Source organism: Antrostomus carolinensis, unplaced genomic scaffold (genome assembly GCF_000700745.2).
Source record: "Antrostomus carolinensis isolate BGI_N321 unplaced genomic scaffold, ASM70074v2 scaffold13239, whole genome shotgun sequence".
Classification (NCBI taxonomy): Eukaryota; Metazoa; Chordata; class Aves; order Caprimulgiformes; family Caprimulgidae; genus Antrostomus; species Antrostomus carolinensis.
The window spans coordinates 110,498-125,809 of record NW_010337967.1 but is presented as its reverse complement, the minus strand read 5'-3'; the positions used below and the strand labels follow the sequence as shown (position 1 = coordinate 125,809).

The 15,312-nt window shown below is 38.6% G+C and overlaps 1 protein-coding gene across 1 annotated transcript in view; it reads right to left on the bottom strand.

Annotated features, from left to right (window-relative positions):
• The window catches only part of DISC1 (DISC1 scaffold protein), a gene marked incomplete at both ends in the record, with an annotated part of 133,675 nt that overhangs the window by 22,201 nt on the left and 96,162 nt on the right, over positions 1 to 15,312 (bottom strand). The window lies entirely within an intron of this gene.

Genomic DNA, 15,312 nt, shown 5'->3' with positions numbered 1-15,312 from the left:
ATGATAGTGCAAGAGAGAGAGATGTGGACACTACCTTCACACAGCTGGAACAATGGGTGATAGCAGTGACTCTGCATTCTACAGCATCCCAGGAGCAGAGGCAAACATGCAGAAAGGAACAAATTTGAGGAAAGATGTGAGCAGAGTCCCCAGACAAGACCAGCCCTCAATGTGGTGGTTATGGCATTTTCCTCTCTTCTACTCAGGGATGTAGCAGGGCAGACTATACCTGGAGGTGCAGTAGGAGAGAGAGAGAGACCTCTCCTGTTCAAGCAAGAGACCTTGAACCAGGTCTCCTGTGTCTTTGTTGAGTGATCTACAATATTGATAGGGCACACCCACCACAGTCTTTTAAGTTATATTGGGATTAGGAGCTATCACTTCTTGGCTTTGTGAGCAAAAAGAAGAGCAACGGTTTGATTTCCTCTTTGCCCACATCCGCCAATTTCAAACGAGTCCTAGTGGAGATCCCCAAATACAAGCAGACACCTGCTTGTCTGAGATATTTAACACTATAGACACCCTAGGCTCAGTATAAAAAACATTTACAGAACAGAACTGAAGTGTAACCAAAACTGCTTTGGAAGGCAAAATGCCATGCTGGAACACAACCACTCAAATGCTGCACAATCTGCTCCAGACTGCTGCTGCCTGCTGCATGGACCTTGCTTCTTTCACATCTCTCCTTGCCCCTGTCTGAACTTGCACTCCAGGGACCATGTATTTCTGTGGGTCTGGCCGCAGGTACAATCTCCTTTCCATTGAAAAATTAACTCTTTCCTTCCCTGCCTCTATTTTCTGCCCCACTCTTTGCTGTTACTCACGAGGTAACACTGCCATTTTATTACTTGTGGTAGGTCCAGGTAGTGTCTTTAGATGAAGATCCTATGGAAGACCATGCACAGAATAAGTGTTATATGCTGTGTTATAGAATTAACTAGCTGAGAACATCTAAATTACACGTTACGTTTATATGAATTACATTCTATTTGTAAACAATTTAAATTGCATTCTTTTATCCTTGCGTGAAGGACTTCCTAGTACGTGAAGATGGATGCATGTATGTGAAAATGTACATATAGGAATGAAATAAGTCTTTTTAATTTGTATAAATACCTTCCTTTTCCTGTAACAGTAGTGATGTCAAAACAAAACCAATGCACCATGTAACTTATGTATTTCACAGTGCTACAAAATGAGGGACAGAGGTTTCAAATGTGCATACCAAATTGCCAAAGTAGTGGAAACAAAGGGGAGCTGTGAGTGGAGGCAGCTCCCTGCTTCAAAATTGTAGCTGAACGATTTCTATCAGCAAATGAGATACACTATTGAGAATACAGCCTTTAGTGCAGAAGGCAAGACAAAGCATGCATTAGGAGGGAGGAAGCATATGCAGAATGAGGTTACACCACTAATTGTATAATTAACAAAAAAATGGATAAACATATTCTATTATGATGGATAGATTGTAAGATTCCTAAGGAATTTTCTCAGACCTTTCAAATGCTATTAACTTGAACTGACTTAATAAAATATTTCTTTAAAAATTCTTTCCCATTAAGACAGTCAGAATTTTTCACAGAAAGAGGCTAATAACAACAAATGAGGAGTAATATTCATGCAAAAATACATGGCCCCTCACAGTGATCTCAGTAAACAGAAAACTGTAAATATCTGACAGCATTTTCTGCCAAATGTTTAAAAAAATTACGCCTATCAGCTACACTCATTATCCACAAATTCTTCCACTCAGTAAAACACCACCTACTGCACCCAGGATATTGAAGGATCAGAATCTAAACTAAAATCTAAAAACAATCTGCTAAGAATCATAATATCTTTCCCTTGCCCACAGAAAAAACAACTGATATCAGCATCTTAAGGACAGAACAACCACCTTGTATTTTATATGAAATGTACAGTTTTCATGCCTGCTTTTTCTTTCCTGAAAGGTCTGTTCAAAAAAAGGAGGAAGAACAATTTTTCTAGTGCCTAAAACCAATAATAGACATTTGATTAGTGTTATTAAAAAACAAGATACCACACAATATCGAACAATATTTTTGTCATTTTCTCTTCAATCCTCTGGCCATTTATTTTGCCCAGCACAAAACTTTAATCACAGCCTGTCATCCTTCTATCAATATTCAGTGTCACTGTGCTATACTTAAATTATCTCCACTGGAAACACAAATGATAGACTGCTGCAGCTGATGGTTTTCACTTTAATTCTTAATGCAATGTGGATGCAGGAATTTTCAACCGACATGTCAAATGCTGGAAATTAAGTAATTTACAAGGGGAGAAGGAAGGCACCTTGCAGTAAGAATTTAATACTCAATTTTGTCCCTACATTTACTATACAGTTTATTTTTACTATATTACCTAATCTATAATGTAAAAATTTACTACCTGCTTTCAAGGCTATTTATTTCTCTTTAAAAAAAGGAATAGATTAATGATCCTCTGCCCCTACCTCCACTAAAACATCTATAATAAATAAACTATTCTAAGAGTAAAAAACTTAACTTTGATAGATGAGGAGAAAACTCCCAGGGAATTCTTCTTATTAAGCAGTTCACATAAAGCCAGCTTCTCAACCCTAGTTTATCATTCACCTCATTCATAATCTGATAAAGCACCTTCAGGTTTGGTACTAACTCTGAGAACGCAGTCTGCATCCTGCTTGCCTTTGGCTCCTGAAATAACAGCAAAGCCCCACAATATCATTAAACAGTTGGGCTGTGGGGTTTTTTTTTGACTGGATGGGAATTGCTGGAACGATATCTTTTTATCCCAAATCAGATTTAAAGGAGAGGCATGTATTAGGCCCTGGTTTTGGAAAGCATGCCTCCCGGGATCTACATATTCATCTAAGCTCTGTTCAAATGGTTGAGCTGCTGCACAAGCCTAAATACTTTCATGAGCTTGAACCCAAAAAAGGATTCAGCTTCTAGTGACTTCAACTGAACTGAAGAAATTAATCTCCGTTCTCCAATATAAAATTCAACAGTTTATAATACATTCCCCTCTCTGAAAGGATAACAGATTTAGACTTTCAGTGTCAACTGAATCTGAGAATGTGAATCATCCTGTGTACTACTGACTGAGCAGGAATTAAGCATACATAACAATTAAAAACAACAGGACAAGGAATTAGAAGAGACAATTGGGAGAGATTATATACTGTCATCATGTGGGAATGTACCTTGAAATTCAACCTTTGTAACCAGGAAGACACACCTGGAAAAACGAGTGCGTTGCCCAAATACTGATGTCAATAGCTGTTTGCTTACGGAGTTCCTCTGAAATGTCCAAGGGCACAACCTGACCTGCTGTAGCTGCCAGGTCAAATAAGGTCAGGAGCAAAATCCTGTTCTGGCTCAAAAAAGAGCAAGAGAAAAAGGGCGGGGTCTACAGATCCTCCCTGGCTGGACCCTGTTAGGTACTATGAACGCTGTGCTGTTGTTGACAGCACACTCTAAACTGCCTGGGCCTGCGTGTCCTCCCAAACTGGCAGAGTATGTTCCCAGCAGTAGGTACATTAAGTAATGAATGCTTCCAAATGTTAGTTGGAAAGACTGTCCCAGCTGCATGCAAGATAGAGCTATCCTACATCTTCATACTCATGCTATGCAGGTGGGGATATTTCTTTTCTACTTGTTTAATTATCACGGTACTTGTATCTAATTGGCTAGTCAGGACCTTGTGCAAAGTATTGTCCACAGGACAGGAGGATTTAGCAGCACTGCTGGACAGCAGATGATGTCAGACATCCATCCTCATCTTCCTTGATTGCTCTACACCCATTACTACTGTTGATGGCAGTCCTGCTCAAGAGCAATGACAAAGCTTCTGAGAAATGCACAAACTGGTTTCAAGTCTTGTCTTCAGGAATGCAATCAAAAACAGTAGGAGTAGGAAAATATACATCCACCTCTGAATAATTTTCTTGTAAAGTTCAGAAGGGATCAGGTCTTTCTCACTACATATATTCACCTACATGCAGCCACCAAGGGGACCTGGTAAGAAAGCAAAAGCTTAATGCTATGGACACATAGGTGACAAAGAGCTTTGCGCATCCCTCTCTCCACTCACAAAGTCTTATCTCCACAACTAAGACAGGTTGAGCTTTGCATGAAATCAGCTCACAGAGAAGACAACAGCAGGGCAGAGCTGAGCAAGGCACAGGTGATGCTGATGGACAAAGAGAAGCACCTTGAAGAGTTTACAGCTATGATGCACTCACTTTTTTCTCAGTAAAGATAAGACTGGGAAAAGTCCCACAAAATTACTGGAAACAGTCTTTTGCTTAAGCTGATGTCTTTTTATCAATTTTTCAGACTCAGTCCCTAGTTTCTAGAGTGCCTGTTGCATGTTTCCTTCATTAGCTGGATGAAATGATGAGACTGATGTTCTTTAGCTTGACAGAGTATCCGAAGGTAACTCCTCAGCAGCTATAGCACACTGCAAATGCATCCTCATATTGATGGCCTCAGACCTTATCTTCAAACATCCTCTGAAAATCCTAGAATGAGGTCAGTGGCTGAACACTCTGTCTGACACACAATGGAGATGTGCGATACAAATACCTCACAGCCAAAGCATCTTTGCATAGGAAATGGAAAGCTATTAAAAGCAAATCACCAAAGCTCATTGTATCAATCTTCCCTTCATTAATGCAAACATACATTATCATGGATATCTACAAGAAAAACTGTATAGGCTTCCAGGTCAAAAAGCCATGCAACCTACTGTCAAAGAGGAAGCCAGTATAACTGATGTCAGTCATGTTAGACATTCACCATTCACAAAATGAGATCCTCTCTGCATTCACAAGTATCACTGATTAGCAAATGAAAAAAAAAAAAAGGAATATGAATTTCAAACTCTTAATAAAATTCATGTAATTCAATCAAATAGAAAGAGATGAGAAAACAGGGAAGAGCACAAGTGATTTAAAAAAAAATACAAAAAAAATTACTTCTGCTCCAAAATAGGGAAAACTCAGCACACCAAAGCAGCAAAGTGATATAGAATTACTTATTCTTGCTGAGGTAGGAATAAGCAGAGGAGAGGACTATCGTGACACTAATGAGTTTCAGCAAAGTGTTGAACTCTGGCTTTGCAGGCATGACTGACCAGCACCAGAACAATGTAGTGTAAGAAAAAGGCACGCAGAATAAGAACAGATCCTAACAAAATACACAATTACTCATCAGCTAGAGAGGCAGTGAACTTTCAGCACATTTTCTTTCTAAGCAAGGGTAATACTTTCTGTTTTCAGAAGGGGAGACCCAGCCTCACCCTCTGATGATTTTTGCTATGCTAAGTATAAAATGAATGGAAGACAAAGAGCCTGGAGGGAAGGTTGGGAGGCAGTCAAGCTTTTCCATGAATGCATGGCAAAATCCCCTGTTACCTTGTCTTTACCAATGCTGCACACTAACTACTGAAGTTAATTCAGCAACTTGGAAAAAGCCCTAGTCTGGATGAAACCTGAATTAATATGGACAGGATGTTACTAAAGGCTGTGTGACCATGTGCTTTGCTTTTTCTAAAGCTTTAGGAGACACTGGAGACTGACCCCAAATCTGACCTCCTTTCCTCCCCCACCCCCCAAAAGAAAAGATCTAGTTTCAATGCTGAGACTAGATTTTAAAGAACAGAGCTTTCTCCTACTTCCCATAAAACAGTACAGACATGTGCCACAGTTCCCCCACCTCCCACTTAAAAATGAAAAAAAAAAAAAATAAAAAAAAATTGTGACCTACTATCCCTGAACAGGCAAAATAGCAAAAAAAGTTGCTAAGCTTGCAATTCTTGTGCCCTTCTTCACTTCTTATCGTCTTGTATAGAAGCCAAACAAGTCATCAAAAAATGTTCAGGGAACAACAGATACCACATATACACTGTTGCAATACTAACTCTCTACTAGGACTTAAAAGCAAAAAAGTAAATTTTGTGTTATGCTCCCTTCCCCCAGACAACTGCTGGACCCAAAAGCCTCCCCATCACATCCCTCCTTTTCTGCAAAAATTTCCCTCCACATCTTTAGCCAGCAGGTGGTTCTTCAGGAATTAAAGCAAAGTCCTCCTCCCCTTGCAGCAAGCATTCATTTTATCACTGCAGACTCAGAGGATCCTCGCTACTGCCACAAAAGACATGGTGGGTTCCGTTAAGGCAATTACCTCCTATATTGCAGAGGCCACAGACAGAAGCAACAGGGGTTTTTTGGTGGTGTTTTTCTTAATATTTTCTCACTTGGTGGAAGAAGCAGATTGCATTCTTTAGCCTCCCCCACTTTTACTGCTCATGCAATGTGCATTTTATCTATAGATGAGTATAAACATTAATTCTGCCAGTGCTGAAAAACACAAGTTACAGGCTGGGAACCAAGAGTTGCATCCTGACTTGAGACATGAGTTTGTTTGTCAAAGGATCTCCACTAGCACATGGCACCAGATTACCCTGAAGATGAAAGGCACATTATGCTGCAGAGATATGATTACAAACTCTGATCTGCTGTACTTCCAGAGAGATGATTTCAGTTTTTACCTGCCGTGGGAATTAGCTACGCTTTCCATATCCAGAAACAAAAGAACAGCAAAGATTCTCTTTCCTCCAGATCCAGACAATCTAGGCTAATCCATTTCCATGAAGCAGTATCATCAAATTTCTTGTGAGATTATTTAAATTTAAAATTACTAAGAGCTTCCAAGATACTATACTCTGTCAGGACACTGCAGACATTTTCATGGCGGTGGTGATGAGTTGATAGTTGGACTGGATGATCTTAGAGGTCTTTTCCAACCTTAATGATCCTGTGAAATATATTGCAAGTGATTGTGAAGACAATAAGAACATTTAATGAGAACCTGCACTGTGGTCATGCAGTCTCAGGGATCTTGAAAAAATAACCTGCTACATTTTAAAGGTGAGAATAGGTTTTCTGTAAATCAAGTGCTTTCTTATATTCCTGCTATCCAACTTGCCTCCACCATGATATACAAAGAGGAGGTACACAAAAATAGGTGTGCTAAGGAATAAAGTTGGAAACAAAAGTAGAATAAAGTTTACAAAGTGGAAACGAAACAAGTGGAAGGAAGGGACACAAAGAAGCCACAATAAAGGAAAGACCCGAAGGAATACCAGAAAGCCTCCTCTCTAGAATGCTAACTTTAGGACAGAACAATTGAAGAACTGCAAACAAGAAAGCACACAAACATTTAAAGCAGAGGGGAAAAAAAAAGAAATAGAGTAAAAAGGATATTTAAGTCTTTGTTAATTGGATTCACCATTGTGAAAATTAAGTTTCCAAAACTATTACAAAAAGAGAATGTATCTCCCACGTAAGGCTGGGCCAATGCAGCAACCAAAAAAATCACCTGTAATTTATTAACTAGCTCACTTAGCAGTTTGCTTTTCATTATTCATAGGTCCTTTTATTTATTAATGTTTTGGGCAAGTGAACTTCCCCTCACTACAATAGTCCCAAAACAAAAGATCAGTGGGATAGTAAAAAGGCTTGAATATTGTTTCTGAACACTGAGTGGAAGCAACGTTGCACATATATGCTGGTTTTGCCAATTCTTCCCTCCCCTAAAGAAATCTATTTAAAATGCTATTTTTGTTCACAAGTTCCTATGTTCTTGTTGCCAGTTACACAGCTGAAGTGGTAATTTTTCAGTTCATTATATCATAACCTTTCCACAGCAAAGAAAGTGCTACAACAGAAAGTTGCTGTTTTCAGGCTGGAAAACAGTATCAGGAAAACATGAAGCCTTTAAGAAACAATAATCCCGTTCTCATCAGTGTCTCTCACGTAGACGTAAGAATAAGGCAACTGCAACAAAGAGAATGCATTGCTCCTAGCAAGGAGAATTGATTCTCCAAAGTAAAGGCTTTCATTGTCCCTCTGTGGGTTTGGTGACATTGCACTGCTTTTTCAACGTTACTAAACCCACATAAGTTTTTTGTTGGCAGTGATGGTTAAAACCTTTTGGGAACCCATAAAGTATAGTAAAACTACAAAATATGTTCAAAAGAGACTGTTTTACTCTAAAGAACAGTAAACCACAGTTGAGGCAGAATGCCTTGAGAAGTCACAGAAGTGTGCAAAAATTTCTTCCAGTTTTGTGAATCTGATAAGTTAACACACTCACTTTCAGTGGTATCAACGTCTACTCATGGTACCAATTTTCAGTATTTAAGATAATCACACAGGGCCTATTCCTGCAGCTCTTTGTTGCAAGGACAGGAAACACAAGTGATTACATCGACATCCAAGGGTGCTTTTTCGGGAAGATAAGGATCACTTCTAAGTAGCAGCTTAAAGTCACAGGCAAACAACACATTTTGGGAAACTGCACCTATAGAATCAATGTTATATTTTAAAAAAATGAAGTAACCCACACAGATAGGAACAGAAAAGGAGTCATAACCAGATGAAAAAGGGACCTATGCATCCACAAGGACACTCAGCCCTTTTGATGTGCTCTAAGACCATTTAGACCAGCTTTAAGATCATCTCTTCAGTGTGCTGTGCTATTGGGAGCATTCATACCTAGTTCTGCTCCTATAAACATTTCTGAAACTTAGCATGCTATAAAGGAGACCTGAGAAATACGGTATGTAAACTAACAGGACAAATAATAGGGGAAGGGAATAACTTTTTCAAGACTGTTCATTTTCAAGCAAACTGGGATGTAATGTGGTGACAATTAATCCTGTAATACTGACTTGTCCTATGGCATGGAACTCTCAGGACGTTGGAGGTCCCATCTGAAGGAATGGAGCTCAGTGAAGACCACACATTCAAATGCATTAAAAACACTGCCTGCATAAGAAAACCACAAATTTCTGATGCGGAATGCACACATGCACTAGCAGCCTGAGCAGCCAGGTTGCAGCCACATTTGTTCTGAACTAGTAAAGTGACATTTGATTGAAATCTTTAAAAAAAATAAACAATCACAGATGTGTGAGATCAGGTAAAACACACCTTGGGCTTGACTTCTGTTTCTTCAGTGAATACAAGTTGTCCTAAACACACGATACCCTTCACACTTCAGAGAACAAGGAGCTGTGCAGATGGAGCATACCTTACATCAGCGTAAGACGCCACTACATTTCCTGCACTGTGCATCCATGAGATGAAAAAAGCCACCATGAACATGAAAACAAACACTGTTGAACAGAAAATGAACCAAGACAAATAGTGAAAGAGAGCTGATTAAAGAAGAAAGGTTTTGCATACATTTGCGAAGTTACAAGGTGCTGTGTCATTCAGTAGCAGCAAAGCACAGTCATTGCAATATTACCTCTTACTAGCAGGCATATTTACTCATTTCCCTATTCTTGCAGAATAACACAGAAAATAGCTCAATAAAACACCTTTGTGTAATTGTCACCAGTTATTCTTGAACAATATTATTCCCCCAAAATAATTTCATGATTCCTATCTGGGAATTAGAAAAAGCAACTAAAAAGCCCCGTTTTTGTGATGAATGGAAGTCACAGCATAATCTTTTGAGGCTTGGAGAACAGTACAATCACATTAAATTCCCTCAGCTCAAGAAATGTCATCTTTACATCGGCTGGTAAAAAAAAAATTGTTTCCAGCCTGAGGCAGTTATGATAAGGGATTTAGAAGCCATCACCATGTGGGCCATGAGATATAAAGGAATGCATCACCGCATATAAAGTGTCTGCTGCTCACAATTTGGGAGCTAATGTTCTCACAGCTGTGTATGACTTAGACCAGCTGGGAAGAAGAAAGGGTCTAAATGAGTCACTAGAATGATCTAATATTTTGTCTAACCTGCATTTAACACTCCTGCTGCAGAACTGGTGGTAAGCAAAATAAGATCAGATCATTATCCAGCAAAGGATGGGGCTGTGTACTCTCTTGGAAGCACAGCAGAAAACACATAGCCTTCGGGGAGGCAGGCAAAGATGGCATTTCAGTCCTACCTGTGCATTCCTAAGATACGACCAGCAGCTGAAACAGCCCTCAGTGCGACTGCAGCAAGTCACAGGTTACACAGAATTACCACAGGCCATCTGGCACTCCCAAGGATGCCTGTGCTGCTGTGTATACAAGAGGGAAAAGATTTTGGAAAGCCTTACTCAGCAGCCTTAGCACAGCAGAGGGGCTTTGTCACTAAAATGCTCAATACTCACAAACCTCTACTTGTAGGCTTGGATACTACAGGCTGCTCTTCAACAGCCCAGTGTCAGACTTCAAACAGGGCTCTGGGGGGTGCAGGAGGCTAAAAAGTTGCAGTCGGACACAAGAACCTCACCTCACTGCAGAAAAATCATTACAGTCTTGAAAAATGTTTAAATGCCTGATTGTTTAATCAGAGACAAACGCAGCTCCTTCTGTGGTTTCTGCTGCCTCAGGGTTCAATTCTCCATGATGGGTCTGGCTCTCACACTCTGAGTTGCATGCAAGATGAATGATGGTTCCAAGATCCTTGGTTTGTCCTGACATTTTATCTGCTCTCTCCCTCCTTCCCCCTCAAGATGAATTTTCACTTGTGAGATGCTCCTTCATTGAATATAATAGAATCATAGAACCATTTTGGTTGGAAAAGACCTTTAAGATCATCAAGTCCAACTGTAAAGCTAATGCTGCCAAGTCCACCACTAAACAATGTCCCTAAGCACCACATCTACAAGTCTTTTAAATACCTCCAGGGATGGTGACGCAACTACTTCCCTGGGCAGCCTGTTCCAATGCTTGACAACCCCTTCATTGCTTAGGCTATATGTTTAGGCATAACTTTTATGTTAACATGCAATGCCACTCAGGAAATACTTGGTATGTCAAAAAACTCAGTTCTTACAGCAAAGGTCAAATCATTCACAGAATACAAAAAATAAATCTTCAGATGATACTATCTTCTAACAATTCTGCCACATTTACTCCATCTGCTTAAGAGTGCATGCTTTCACAGATTATCAGTTTCTAATAAGTTTCACAAGGGCAACATATTCCAAATATGTTTCTATAGATACCTAGCAGATGGATGCTTGAAAAATAGAAGCATTGTTATTTCATCCTAAATCCTATGAAGATGATTTGTACTATTCATTTAATCTTAGTTTTCTTTGGTATAAAGAAATATAATAAAAGAAAAAGTATAGAAAGAAAAGTATTTATTTATTTATTTAGTAAAATGGCTTATTTCCCTCTGCTACTGGAAGAATAACACAGCAGTGTCTCCAAAGGGAAGGCTGAGCTTTTGCTGCATGTTTCAGTGATGCAACCGAATCCCTGTTTTTGCACAGCACTTTGTAAGATAACTGTATTTGCTGTGGAACATCTATTAGCTTCTGCAAGGGCAATGCTCTGAAGGATTATTATTTTTTAATTTTACCTTGTTCCACAGATTTGTTTTCAGTTCTCCAGCTATCAAATACAGTTCTCACACAGATCAATCTTTTCTATGCATGTGCATTCTCACAAGTCCCTCTATAATGGAAGGTAAATAGACCGAAGCTAGGACAGAAATTTAATGAGATACAGGACACATGTAAAATGTGACAGACACACTATAGCTCACATCACATGACTTTCACTGAGGTATGTAAGAGTTCAAAAATAAGTCAGAAGATTATGACTTCATGCAGAAATACATATCAAGGTTTTCTTATCCATTTAAAGGGCAGGTGATATTTTTTTGTATCTTCAAAAACAAATATTTACAAAACCCAAGTCTAGACTTTGATTCCCACATCTAAGTATCTAAACAAACGTAACTTGGTACTCTCTCTGCATCTCCATTGATTTCAAAAGTGTTTACTGGCGCTCCACATATTTTGCAAAACCTGGTCACTTTTAATTAAGTGTTGATTTAAGAGACAGCATTTAAGCACAAAATCCCTACCCAAATCTTCTGCTCTTATGGCTTCATAGCATTCTTTCCTGGGCTCAAATCATGACCCCCAACCATTTACATGCCTCAATCTCACTTATGGCAGAACTTGGTGGTCCTTGAAAGATTTGGATTGCTGAAGCCCACTTTTAGTCATGGCAATGATGTAAAGCCCCAGAAGAGTCTCCACTTGGAAAAAGTGAGATGAAGACACACACATTCTGTAGAAGAACAAGGGTGACACAAGAAGATGCTCAGCTGACTTTCAATGAGCTAGATTAGACAACTATAGTAAACTTCTCCTTTAGAGTCCCTCTTAGAATCATAGCATGTTGTGAGTTGGAAGGGACCCACAAGGATCATCGAGTCCAACTCTTGTCCCAGCATAGGACAATCCCAAGATTTAGACCATGTGTCTGAGGGAACATGTTGTCCAAATGTTTCCTGAATATTGTCAGGCTTGGTGCCATGACTGCCTCCCTGGGGAGCCTGGTCCAGTGCTCCATCACCCTCTAGGTGAAGAACTTTTTATTAATGTCCAACCTAAACTTGCTCTGGCACATCTTCCTGCCATTCTATCATATGGACCGTGATGAGATCTCCTCTCAGTCTCCTCTTCTCCAGGCTGAACAAACCAAGTGACTTCAGCCTCTTCTCATATGGTTTCCCCTCTAAGCCCTTCACCAATTTAGTGACTCTCCTCTGGACACTCTAAAGTGTCTATCTCTTAAATGGCTCAAGAGACAACTGAAGCTATCTAAGCAAAACTTCTTGCACTTCAGATATTCCTACAGACAGATGTCTTCACTGAACAGTTTCATTATCCTAAGTCTGACCACTTTTGCATATCTCCTGTTCACTAATGGAAGTTATTTGCAATGGTATTTTTACACTCTCAAAACAGCAGCTAGTGATTTAATGTATAAACTCTGGGAGTGGCTTGATGTATACTGGTGACTGGAAAAGAGGTAGCCTACAAGATGATTAAAGATGCTATTTAATTATTCTTTTCTCGAAGAATACTGTCCTCAACAACTGTCAATCCACTGCTCAGAATACAATATATTTTAAAAGGAAAAAACAACGTTAAGTAATCTGTATACTTAATGGGCAGTCAGCCTTCTTTGGGGTGAAGTTATTAGATACTGACCATATTTCCTTTTTTGTCAATACATACTTTTTTTTTTTTTTCTGTAGGTGCAAGGCTATTAAAAGAGTACTGTTCTTAATCAAACAGACTAGCATTCTATTAAACTACTCAAGGACAAATATATTTTGTAGGCTGCAGTCAGAAATATTACATTTTTTTTAAAAAAAAAAAACCTTCACAAAACAAAAAAAGACGCCCCAGTGAGTAAGCTAGGTCGTCAGCCCTCCCCCGCTCCCTGAAAAAAAGAACAAAACCACCACCACCAAAAAAACATACAAGAGGAATATATTCCAACCTTTTCTTAAAAAATAAACAAAACAGGAAAGGGTGGGAAGGGGAATATTTTAATTTATAAAATTTATACTTTTAAAACTTCAATCTTCATTAAAGCTGTTTTGGTCTTCATTAGTTCTCTTCTATTATAAAAGTGGTCAAAAACCTTTCCTAACAGTTCTACCTTATTTTGAAGCCATATACTAAATTGAAGGAGTTTGAATCTAGGTTGTTTTCATTTGAAACATTACCTACCAAAATGATACGTTTCATCTGGAGAAAAACTTTAGAAATTTCTTTGAATTTGTGCTCCACAGACTCTATCCTCTATTGGTTTCAGAGGCATCCAAAAAAGCACATCCATGAACCAGATGCACATTTTACCTCTGTTTACAGTGCAAGCTTAAAACAGTCCTTAAACTTTCCTTAGAGAGCCTTTCTATAGGTTATGATATATAAGGAGTAATCTGAGCATCTATATGAAGACACAAAAAAAAGAAACAGTCTCTCAAGTTACTTTCCTAAGAGGGAAGAAAAAGAAAAAAAGCTTCTTGGGCTCTTGCTTACTTTTTTTAATTACACAAGCTGTAAACCAGGTGGTGTTAATTACTTAAAGTCCAAAGAAACTTTAAAAAACAAGTATCTATAACCACTTTATTAGCATAAATATAAAAATATTTTAAAGATGTAGTATCTTAAGGACTTCCTTCTGGTAAAACCATTAGAGATTTTCTCTTCCCTTTTTCTCCCCCTCTTAAAAGAAATTCTTAGCCCTTAATTACTTAGAATAGACTATTTTTAGAATAATACCAGTTGTACATATTGCAAAGCTGTCACTGGTTCAGGACTGAATCTTCACCATCTGGGGGCTTGGCCAGCACTACGGTGGGTTTTTTGAGGAGGTTTTTTGTTGGGTTTATTTGGTGAATTTTAGGGATTGTTGTTGTTGTTGGAGGTTTGTTTGGGGGTGTTTTGGTTTGTGGTTGGTTGGGGTTTTTTTTAAATCCTTAAGGACAGGAAGGGAAATTTTAGAAGCCTGGCAACACTGCAACAGTCTGTTAGAGACAGAGAAGCTCTGAAGTGCATGTTAAATGCACCATTACGGCTGCACTGATAGACCTGGACTTCATGCATGGGTGTTCTCAGTATAGGCTGGAAGAACCCTTATCTCAACAGCAAAACTTTGAAGCCTGTAGCCTGGTTGTAAGAGAGAACCTAGCCTAAAACAGGTCTCCGTGGGACTGAGCAAGGCAATCCTTGCATACAAAAGCAAAAAAATTTTTTTACAATATTTAACAACTCTTAAATCTGCTAAGAGAAGTTTGAAATGGTCAACTCCTGCTCAGAAAAAATGCTTCTAAAATATAAAGCAGTGCCAAAAAGAGGGTTTAACTTTTAATACCTCCCCTAAAATGATACTCCCTGCAGAATCAGGATGAATACCAGCAGTTCAGCATGGAAATTTCTCCCACAAATAGCAGGAAAAGAGAAAAAAGCATGCTGAAAGCTCATTAACAACACCTATTAAGACAAATAAAAATGTGTTGCAATTTAAGATACTGATGCAGAAAAGTCCAGGTAGACAATCCAAAAATTATACAAAAAAGGCATAAATAAATTAAAACTAGCCACAGCTGCAAATTCTATATGATAAATTCTTGGAAGGAGAAAAAAATTCTATACAGATTCTTGAAATACTTAATTGTTAAAGAGAAATTTCTTTCTAGGAGTCTGATAGGTCAGTTAAATCCATACAGCCATGAAGCATCAATACATGTTGTTATACCTTATATTTTACTATTTAATAAAGAGTATGGTTTTCAAAAAGACAACCCACAGAAAGTTCTTAAGACTTGTCTTACACTTATGGATTGGAGTATATGAAATATAAATGTTATTAAGGCAGGTTAGGGAGGACACAGACACATAGCTTGATCTTCAAGGTCTATTTCCATCACTTTCACTCAGCTCTCTAAATTACTTTTATATTTAAGAGTTATACAA